Source organism: Epargyreus clarus, unplaced genomic scaffold, assembly GCF_041222505.1.
Source record: "Epargyreus clarus isolate Ecla_fem2 unplaced genomic scaffold, WU_Ecla_fem_2.2 ptg000006l, whole genome shotgun sequence".
NCBI lineage: Eukaryota > Metazoa > Arthropoda > Insecta > Lepidoptera > Hesperiidae > Epargyreus > Epargyreus clarus.
In genome coordinates, this window is record NW_027332214.1 from 1,076,928 (window position 1) to 1,089,271 (window position 12,344).

Genomic DNA, 12,344 nt, shown 5'->3' on the forward strand with positions numbered 1-12,344 from the left:
CAAACTACTACTTACATAAAAATATCAAAGCATTTACTTCGGTAACCGTCTCTTCTTAAGCGATACAGTAAGTACCTACTTATATGTTATTCAAAACCAATTCCCACGTTGAGCTAGAAATAACAGAGTACGTCAGGGTATCGCGTCGCGCCCGCTTTAAGTACATTTCCTTCATTTCGGAATTCCCGCTCACAATCATTGTAGCAATTTTCCGGAGCATCCGTCGTGAGAGGCGAGGGTGGTGGACCGGGAGCTGTGGGGGAAATTTGCTCGAATCTTACATACAGTGGAAAGATATTTTTATAATATAAAATAGCAAACAAACATGCGGTCTGTCTGATGGTCTGTCTATGTGGCTAATGCAGCCCGTGGACATTTGTAATCAACCCCAGATAAGATTAGATTCCTATCTCAGGTTGGCCACAGATGCGCCGCTAGCCCTGAGCACTGAGCTGGAGCAGAAATAGTGTGGCGGTGGTGCCATCGGCGTCAAACCACAGAGGCACTGTTGCTATTAGACAGAAATAGGTAAGGCAGTGGTGTAATATAGTAGAAGTCGATGCAAATAAGAAATATATATATGCAGAAAGAAGAAGAAGAAGATACGAATTTGTTACATTTTCATTTGTTTTGTTCCGAAATATTCAACAAATTTTATAAAATTGACGTGGAAACATTTAAAAGTGGAAGTTCTCAAGATTATATTCAACGCATCTCTTCATAATATAAGCGAAGCATCATATTATTATGAAGATGCAAAATAGCCTGATATATTTATTAATCGTAAATACAGGAAGTAAGATCATATTCCTTATTAGAATATCGTGTGGGCGGCGGTTCGTTGACTCTACCACTGCGCCGGAAAAGTAATATTAGTAAATTATCTACTTTAAGAATCATAATACAATTTTGTCTTATTGAAGTGTTTGTTCAGGATATTTTCGTGGTAAACATTAAAAATATTTAGATGAAAGTAACACTTTTGCTTTAAATAATTTCGTGTAAATCCCATTATAGCTACTGATCATACATTAGTAAAGATACTTCGCCGCCTTGAAATTGAATGAAGCCACAAACGGCTTATTATAGTCAGTTTTTTTTTTGAATTCTTGACAAATAAAAACATTTTAGAGAAAATTTACGAATAAATAACTAATACTTCGTAATTTACGTAATAAATAAATAATTATTTCAAATATTTTAGGGACATTTTAGCACGGAGAAGTTTCAAAACTTTTTTACGCAACTACTTCAATTCTCAAAACTGGGTACATTTTGTTGTTAGGAGTGAATAATCTTTACTATACTAATCTATACTACTGATAAATAAAAATATAATGGTTATTTTCTTAGCTCTTAATTTTCTATTTTAACAGACTTCCGAAAGAAAAGAGGTTATCTATAATTTATATTTTTCAATTTACTTATACCTATAGTCGTTTGGCAATATCGACAACCTAATTTATGTCTTAGAGTATTAACCAAACTCTACATATTTTACGTTCTATAGGTTCTCTGAGTGTTAGGTAAAAGGTGTAGAAAGAATCATTTGTTGCCAGATTATCTATCTATAACTGCCCTATATTTGTAAGTCTTATAAATAATTGGAATGTCAAGTAATGCTATGTTTTACTTGAAAGGAAGGCAGGTAGACAATGCATTTGTGTCTGGCCTCCAGTTGGTTCTCAGTAAGTAAACGTAGTTTTAACCACTCACAACCGAGCCCACGAATCCTATTTTAATACCTTAAAATACATAGTCAAGTATACAATTTAGTTTCAAAATATCACTACAACCTCCCGTTCAGGGTGGGTGGTGAGTGTCGGAGGGAGCGTGTGGAAATTACATTCCGCGAGCGCCGCGTATCTATCACTCGCGAATTTAACTTTAGTTCTCAACTAGTGGGCCTGCTGTACCCCATGCATATTTGGGGTGTTATGCAGTTGAGTGGGATGAGTTCAAGATGTTTTGAAGGCTAAACTCTAGCCTGATAGCGAAACAGTGCATCGATGTTGTGTTCAGTACCCTTACCATGTTTTTACGTTTTGACAAATATGACTGTTTTGGTATTTGTTTACGTATTGGCCCATACGATTTCCTAGTTCTGACACAATCCGCTAGAGGCGCTGATTGGAATTTGTATGGGCAAATACGTAAACAAAACAGTCATACTTGTCAAAACGTAAAAACTCATGGTAAGGGAACTGGTTTGAACGGTGTGGTAAACGTATGCTTTTTGAGAAGTTTTTAGTCCTTAAGGGTTAAATCAATAATGTAGCTATGTTCAGTAGAAACTCTTGTCTTATCCGGATTGAAAAAAAGGAATTGTTAAGATTAAATAAAATAATAACACTATTCGTTGTAAATTTAATTTCAATGTCCTTTTTTGGTAAATTAAGTGCAGTGGCCTGAAACAACAAATTTAATAGAGGTGTTACTTAACGAACTTTAAAACCAATGTAAGCCATTTTACGCAATTATTTCTTTTTTCATTTCAGAGGGCTAAGGCTCGTGTGGTGAGAAAAGCTATACCCACCTACCTATGCCTCAAAATACTGTCAATCTACTCTTGGTAACGTTTGACCAGCTCTTGCAATTAAAAAAAAAACTACGTCCAGCAATGGTAATAAAGTGTTGACGATGACGACATTAGGTACTTTATTTTTAGACCTAGATTATATTAGAATTTATCTTTATATGCCATTTTTATGACGTGAATGTATTTGAGTATAGGGCCTATCTAATGGCAAGGGCCACTGCCATCTATGGCCATCTGTAAATAAGATTAGACATCTATTTGGAGCTATCTATTGTCATACCACCTTGTCAAACTCCTCAAAAGAAAGTACAGCGGAACTAAACACTTTTAGAGGTGTTAAGTACACTTCTTAGGTTTAGTTTCGGGGTCACTGCTGTCACACCAAGAGGTTCTACCACCTTTTTTACATCCTTAATATTTATTTGTATTTATAAGTTATAGGCACCATTTCTTATACCATTACAACAATAAAGATTTCTGCCACTTTTTATAGTTTCAGGTTTTTACGGAAAATCCCATAAATTTGCGGCATCACTGACCAGCCTGTCATAAATCACTGCATGTCGATCTTTCAATAATCCAATCAAAGCGGTTCCTATCCGAACTAATGTTATTGTCAAACCGACCAGCTATTATCTGCCCGAAGCGAGCATCTAAATGTCCAGTCACGTACGGTAGAGCGAGACAGACAACCTCGAATGCATTGTGTGCGAGCGAAATAGATGCAACGATGTAAACAATCGAAGTTATGCAACTTTAAAAGGTCGTATAATGCACCAGAATAAAGATATTATACATTTTATCACGACGCAAGAGAGTAACAATTCGAGTGTACGATTTTCGCTGAAAATTCGCAATAGTAACATTGGTGACATCGACTTTAGCAATCTATATGATTTTGAACTATTACTTAAAAGAAATAAGAGTGAAAATAGGGTAGTTACGTGCTAAGATTCCGAACCGTTTTCATTAGTCGGTAGTGAAGTGGCGACATCTATCTTGTTTCTTATATTGACATGGCCGTCACAGGCGGAATCGGAATGAGGTAATAAAGAAATTGGTTTGTGTTTTATGTATGTATCGATACGATATAATGAATGGGGCTTAATTAAATTTATTTCAATTTGTTTTCTCGGTTGCAACTTTTGAGTGGAGTGGGGATATCCGGCTCGGAGGACCAAGTGGTTGTTGTTGTATTTATTGTAGGTTCCTCAAAAGGTTTACAAAATGCGAATTTGGATAATTTCGTACGTAATCAAAAATACAAAAAAAAAGATTGATTAAAAATTCAGATTCCAGAAGAAGTCTTGACTTACATATGTTACAGGTGGCTTACGGGCGACGTTAGATGTTACGGGCGACTACAATATCTATAATGATGATTATGTCCATAATAATACACAACAAACTTTTAACTAACACAGCTTATAAGTAATCTGTTATTAACACCTATTATGTGGGTCTTTAGTTGCCTGAAAAAATTGAATTTTATTTTATTTATTTATTTAATATCCCCTTTTATTATAATCGCCTAAAATCTATTTGTCACTTGCAAGCGTTGTATTATAGATCCAGTAGTCTATAGCATAGTATTGTCTATGGTAGGATATTGCAATAATGTCTATGTTAGTGCAACATAAAGGTCTCTAAACACGGCTAAATGAGTGCAGTTAGTGTCAGCCATTCGCGAGTGAGTAACGCACCGCGGTCGCCCGCCGAATTTTTCACTCGTCAACGCGGAGTGATCGTTCTTTCACTAGTGTAGCGTCAGCAGAAATTACCAAACTTTAATTTGCTAGAAGTTGCTGATGTTTGAAGAACCCTCTGTGGTTCGACTTTGGAGGCACCATCACCACCGCAATTTGTGTCTAATAAAAGCAATGTTAAGCGCTGCTGTGTCCCGCTTTGAAGAGTGTGGTAAGCGAAAAATTCTTATCCGAGGCGTTCCATCTTAATCCTCAGGGGTAGTAATGCATCTGTTGCCAATCTCAGGTAGAAATCTGATATTATTTGCTATTTATTGCAGATGTCCAATCATGGTCTATGGTAGAATATTGCAATAATGTCTATGGTAGTTAACTAAACACGGCTAAATGAGTGCAGTTTAGTCTCAGCCATTCGCGAGTGAGTAACGCACCGCGGTCGCCCGCCGAATTTTTCACTCGTCAACGCGGAGTGATCGTTCTTTCACTAGCGTAGCGTCAGCAAACTGATCAAGCTTTTATCTGCTAACGTTTGAAGAACACTCTGTGGTTCGATTTCGTAGGCATTATCGCCACACTTATTTCTGTTAAATAACAGCGGTGTTAAACGCTGCTGTGTTTCAATTTGAAGGGTGCGGCAAGCGAAATATACAATATACATATCCGAGGCTTTCTAACTTAGTCTCAAAGAACAAGGTTCATTTGTTACCAACTTCAGGTAGGAATCTTAGTTTATCTGCTATAGATTGTAGATGTCTATGGGTAGCAGTAGTCATTTACTATCAGGTAAGACTAGTATATGCAATCTGCCTGATGTTAGTCACTTACTATCACGAAGACTGCATGCTCTTCAATATTATTCGCAATCGCAATTCTTACTCGTAGATACTTTAATTAAGCTAAAAAATGTATGTCCGGCATAAATAAGATAAGTTTATTTAAAGAGGTGTCCTTTGTTGTCAGCAATAGGTTTGCCCGAAGTCCTTTCGGAGTCGAACAATGAAGCGTTCTACCACCTTTGAACCACGATTTCTGTTAAGCCAAAATTTCTCAGCTCTGAGGTAACAAATATACCATATTATATTGATGTAAAGTTCAGATTTTTTTCAGTCGGTACCCGCGAGTCCGCGATGTCCGCTGCGTGCCGCTGATTTACCGGCGCGGGCATGACGGAGCGACACCGGCGCCATCTGTGCCGTGTTTTGTGGCCATCGTATTCATGGCGACATTATACAAGTGTTAGACAATCGTGTCTAAATTAAACGACGATTTCAAAATATATTGCATGTATTAAAACAGAATTATTTAATTCTGTAAGTAAATTAAGAAAATGTATATTATATATTACTGTATATTATAACCAGTTAGTTAGGAGCAATAATTTACGTTATTGAATTAATGTTATTGTAATTAAGTAGCATTTTAAGGTATTAGTAGTTTATGGATATGATTTATTAGTGCGACACAATTTAGTTTCATTTATTTATAATTAACTTACCCATATTTCTTTGCTTTGTTATCCAAATGCAGGTCACATTCGGGATTCATCTGAGCTCCGCTGGCCGGATTTGTCGTGTCATTAATAAGTCCAAGCGGTGAGTTATCGTCCGGAAGTTGATATTACGGAGCCGAAACGCACTGCGGTGCGCCAAACAATAACAATAATTCCAACGAAAACGGAAATTTCCTAGCGAAAAATCGTTAAAACGGCGGACAGAGTCCAGCGCGCGCCATCAAAGCATTATTTGGTCCATTTAACGTGAAATAGTTGCCGTGGACGTACTAGGAGCGCAGAGGCAGGGGGGAGGTTTTAAAATACGATTTATTACACTATCAGCGGTTTAAAAGCCGGCTCACGGTCTGTGCGCCTGGTAGGCGCATGTCGCGGCGCGCGGGCTCAGCGGGGCGCCTTTGAGTGCTCCGGCGTCGATTCCCGCTCGTACCGACGTGTACAGGTTGTACACATTTTCCATATTATTATGATTTACGTAGATAACCTTCCCGGCGGGCGCATTCGTTCGCGTGATTTATTCCACATATAAATATTTCTGTGCGTAATTGATTGCAAATTAACCATTAACGGTTGGAACGAGATAGTCCATTAAAGACGGCTAAAGCGTAACATGTCCTAATATTTTATAAAGGACATGCTACGAACACTAATCTATTCATGTTCCGTGTTACGCTCTTTAATAGTATTACAAATGTTCATTTAATTTATTCATTTGTTATGGGTCGCGTGGATGATTCTAAATGCCAGGCTACTGCATAGCATGGCATGGAAACACGATTTACGTGCGTACGTAACTCCACGCATATTCATAATCTGGATGCGTTTATATAAATATCTTTGAAAGGTTGCAATGTAGGTCCTTCATTTTAACTCTTAGCTTATCATCAACAACTACCGGTCCTTAGGTTTTATTATGACATGAAGGAGTAGACAGCCATATCACCTGATGGTAAATGGCGATGTCCACGGGTTGACGATCAGTCCTGAAGTGAATCACAGATATTGCTACTTCTGAAAACTAAGGTGGTCGCCATATGTAAGTCAGTCGGTAGATTCAAGAACTGAAATAGGTGTGGCAATGGAACCTTCCTGGTTGGAACATACTCATTATACCTTGCATAAATAAGCTCTGTAGTGACAGCCTAGTGGTTAAGAAACTTGGGCTCTTGATCGAGGGGTCCGAGGTTCAAATCCCAAGCACGCACCTGATTTTACAAAGTTATATGCGTATGAGAAATTAAATAGCACTTCTTTAAACGGTAAAGGAAAATATCGTGATGAAACCTGCGCACCTGAGAAATTTAAAAAAAAAGTTTTCAAAGTAATGTGAAGTCCACCAATTCGCATTTGGCCAGCGTGGTGGACTATGGCCTAATCGTTCTCATTCTGAGAGGAGACCTGGGCCCAGTGGAGGGGCAGTAATTTGTTGATGACGAAATAAGCTCCATTATTCTTCACAAATATTATTCAGAAACATTTAAGAGTCGTCAACACCCTCAACATAACATCCAGGTACGCACGATGGTGATATACCATCCTGTACGGATAACGTTCAATGATTCATTAGCGGTGGTTACCGTCCGTTGTTAATGGTTCGTTTAACTGGCCGATGATTACATCGTGTCACGATTAGTTATTCAGTTATTTTAGGGCTCCGCATCGCTACCAGATCGTAAGCGAAGAACGTAACTAAACTTGGTAAGAGTAATTCATTTGTGATAAAGATCGAACTACTTTGGATATTATACTGGTAAACTCTTTTTAGAAGGTGTATTTTAATTAAATGTCGCTTGCATAATTTTTTACCCAACTTTTGACGTTTTTTTTTTAATTTTTGAGCTTGATATATTGAAATAATTACTTATTTAGTTGTAGTTAGAAAATAAGGTTAATACTGATATGTTATATAACGTCATTGCCATCAATGTCCACTATTACAGTTAGTGATCTTCAAAGAATAAATACTTCACCAGGGATATTGCTGTTAGCTTGCAATTCTGATTGTGAAAAGTGTTGGCTTTGGAAAATCTTAGCTTAAATCTTAGCTTATATTTAAATTTCATATTGATGACAAAATTAATATTGTGTCATACTTATTTAAAACGTTACGTTATCGAAATTTAACGGCGATGCATTAGGTTACAGTTGAAAAACTTAAATAAAATAAGAATGATAATGAAACTGCTTTTTAGGTCAATACCTAAACTCCGGTTGTGTTCCATCGGAGACCCCGGAGTTCTCCACCAAGCGCTGAGAACGGCAACCGCGGGGGTTTTAGTGCGTAAAAATCCCACATAACCCGGCGTCGCTCCCACGGCGTCGGGTACCTTTTGAAGGCTTCCCCCTCGTAAACAAAAAAAAGGTCAATATCTAAAGTACAGTAAAAAGTAACTAAATTATTGTAATTTAGAAACTAACTCTCCAGGGTATCAAACCTTTGTATTGAAATAAGTATTTTAACTATTCGACATTAGCCTAGATACTGGTGTACTACGAGTACTAGCCAATCGGTAAATGACATAACTAAATTAATGGTTTAGTATTCCATTCAGCTGATAGAGTAGTCTAATACTTAGTTATACTTTCTTGATGTTTAGTAAACCAAGCTTTGAAGAGAAATGTGTGAAATTTTAAAGGATTAAATAGGAAATATTCGCGTGATCCTATCGACGTAAATAAATAGGAGTATTGTTAGAATAAAAGGAAACCGGATATATTTTAGACAATATGTATCGTCATAATCAACATATTGTCCCATTCTTATTGGTTTTTAGTGTATGTAGCTAAATTCAAATAAGAGTTAGTGCACTTTTGAATGCTAGTTTTCATATATCAACGATAGGTACCAAAAATCGGTAATCTTGAATTTAATTCCAGACCTTCAGAAGGGCGAATTCTGCAAATACTTAGAAATGTATATTTTAAACAAACCTTTCTTTACTAAAGTTTAATAAATCAATTGATAATTACTATCAATTAAAACAATAATGACTGAATAATATCAAAACTACTTAAAATAAATTTTGTACATTACGTAGTTTATAATAGGTTTTAGGATAATTAGACTTCCATCATAAGTAATCATGTATGAAGATCAACTAATCAGTTACTAAGATTAGTTCAAAATCTCATTAGGCGTCGGCTACCCGCTGTAAAGTTAATTATCCGGTAATCGAGCCGGATAAATCGTGTCTTATTGTTTGTTGACTGTACCTACGCAGGTGATTTGCAAATGGTACTGATTGCAAAATAAATAGGGTTTAAATAATTGTTTAATTTTTTTCTAATAATAAGGTGTTGTTTATATTTTTTGACATTGAACGTGACATAATATATCGTTTATATCTGACAAAATTATATTTTTTATACAATACTAGCTGACCCGGCAAACGTTGTGTTGCCATATAAATAAAAAAATCTTAAGGGTGAACAACCCTTATCACTTAGGGGTATGAAAATAGATAGTAGCCGATTCTCAGACCTACTGAATATGCATATAAAATTTGGTGAAAATTGTTAAAGCCGTTTTGGAGGAGTACCTACGTTAACTAACATTGGGACACGAGAATTGTATATATAAGATTTTGATGGGTACCACAAGTGTATGTTCATTGGTCAAGCTGTAGATGTCAATAAATACGTTAATACGCGTTGTATGGAAAAGTATTACTTTATTAAGTATCCCTTATTGACGCTCTCTACATTTTAATTTTTTTTTTCTCTTTGTAAGTTTCCATAGGTAGTCTTTACATGCGTTTGAGTTCTTTGTGATATTTTCCTTCACTGTTAAATCTAAGATGATACGTTTTGTAACAATTCTTCACTCAAAATAACTCAATGTAAAGACTGCGAAATTGTGTTGATGGCACATAATCATATTATACGTATCCCATATATCCGTGTATATTAGAATTATAAAACTACAATACGAAGTGTCATAGTAAATTAAATTAAAATTTAATCAATTTTAAATGGGGCAAAATACAGCATATACAGGAAAACATTGACCAATCACAGTAATTAACTTTACACGCACACTCGCATTTCTAACGCAATTATATTTTATTTGCGGACGCTCCAGGCACTTGTTTGTTTCGGCGTAAAACTTTAATTAACCAATAAACATGTCGCGTGGGCCCGTCTTAAATTAGCCCCCGCGGAAATTGCGAGCGCTGCGTGGCCATGCCGCCCTGGTATTCCACCTGGGAAGCGATATTTATTATTTAGATTATCCCGTGGTTTCGGGGTTCATAATAATTCTACACAATGGTTTCTGTATGTATATTCCGTTTATAAGCTCCCTACACTGTATGTCGTAATTCGTAGTAATTGTTGAATTTCTATATCGCCTGCGTATTATGACCGCCTGGTACAGAAGTGAACTGGAATGAACTTGCTGTCAGCCTGGTACACTCGACGTTAAGGGTGTGTACGGCTCAATTATGCCGCCCTGGTACTTTTTTGACAAGGTGCCACTTTGGTCACAACTGCTTATAATATAATTAATAAATAGAGATAAATAATAGCTATATAATTTGAATTCATGACATGAAAAAGTTTACAATCATTTAAGTTTTAAAAGTTTTTGAATAAATGTATAGTTATTGCCTTGTCGTATTTTTTATCTTTATAATGTACTAGTGGTGCCCGCGGCTTCGCCCGCATTTTAAAGATATTATATGACATACATAAAACAGAAAATTCATACCTTCATTGGAATGACAGTGGTGCCATCTGTCGGTCTTACCAACTCCCAAACCTTCGTGGGCTCTTGGACAACAACTTTGCAAAAGATCATCACTTGATCAAATGCATAGTTTCCGATTTTATAAAATGTATATTATTATAGACAAATAATCATTTTTATATAAATAGATAGATGATCGACTAACATGGATAAGTAAAGTAACTGTAGGTAAATTATGAAAAAATCGAATTTCGACCTTCTGGGTTGAAAGATCGATTCACTGAATCGATCCATTACTGGAGATCGATTAAAATAATCGATTTTTTGGTTCAAAAGATCGATTCTCCGATTAATCGATCTCAGATCGCCATCCCATCCGTAGTTCCCGTGGGATTTCCGGGATAAAAACTATTTATTTATTTATTTATTTATTTATTTATTTACTTTATTATACCTTAACTAACACGGGTATAAAAGGCGGACTTAATGCTAGAAGCATTCTCTGCCAGTCTACCTTTAGGCTAAGCAGAAAACGTGCAAGGCGGTATGTCTAGGAAGAGTAATTATAATATATAATTATAATTATATATGTAAGTATATAAAATAACTATACAAACAACAGGTTACATAACAAACACACACATAATATAATATATATAATTATACATACAATAGGGTACACTATAAGAAAAATGATGAACCGTAAATATAAGCACTATGATTTCTGTAGAAAATATAATTTAATTATATTTTTAAAAGTCTGTCTGCTGCAGGCATTGCGTAATTCATTCGGAAGAGCATTCCACAACCGAATAGCGTGAATTGCAAATGACTTGGATACGAAGCCAGTCCGATGAAGTGGAATCGTTAAAACGAGAGAATTGGAAGATCGCAACTGGCGCTCGTGAGAGTCACGGAGATACTGAAACTTTTGCTTCAGGTATCCCGGCGTAGGCGGTTCAGATAAAATAGAAAAAAGAGTAGAAAGTAATCTAACCTGTCTACGCTCACGAATAGGAAGCCATTCAAGTTGGCGACGGTAAGAGGAAATGTGATCGAATTTGCGCAGACAGAAGATGAATCGAATGGCGTGGTTAATAAGTCTTTCCAACTTATTGAGATGCTCCTCGCTTATATCAGTGCAACATACATCAGCATAATCAATAATTGGTAAAATAAGCGCCTGTACTACAGTGACTTTAACTTTAATCGGAAGAAAGTTACGAAGGCGATTTAGGACGCGCAGCCTCGCAAATACAGAACGGCTGACTTCACTCACGTGGTCCGACCAGCTCAATGTTGAATCCAAACATAGGCCGAGATCTTTGACACAAGATGTGAAAGGTACAATAGAGTCCTCAAACACAACCGGTGAGACGGAACCATGATCCAACATCGCCAACTGCCGAGAACTACCAATTATAATGGCTTGGCATTTATTGGGGTTAACGCTGATTCCATATCTCTGTGACCAATTACTTATGTTGGCAAGATTATTATTAATAATGCCTATAGCATCATTGACATTATTAATGTTGGCTTGTGCGTAAATTTGTAGATCATCGGCATACAAATGGTAAGAGCAATTAAGGGAAAGAGTAAGGAAATTTATATAGAGAGAAAAGAGTAATGGGGACAGAATTCCACCTTGTGGGACTCCATTAGTGAGACTGCACCAGTCTGACAGCGTGCGATCTACTCTAACAGCTTGCCGGCGTCCGCGAAGGTAAGATGAGAACCAATCCAGTACTGTAGATGAAAACTTATAATATTGGAGAGCAGCAAGAAGAATATCATGGTTCACCATGTTAAAAGCATTAGAAAAATCTATGAGAACGAGGACGGTGACCATTTTATCCTCCATGCCATCACGAATATCTTCGATAACCTTGAGAAGAGCTG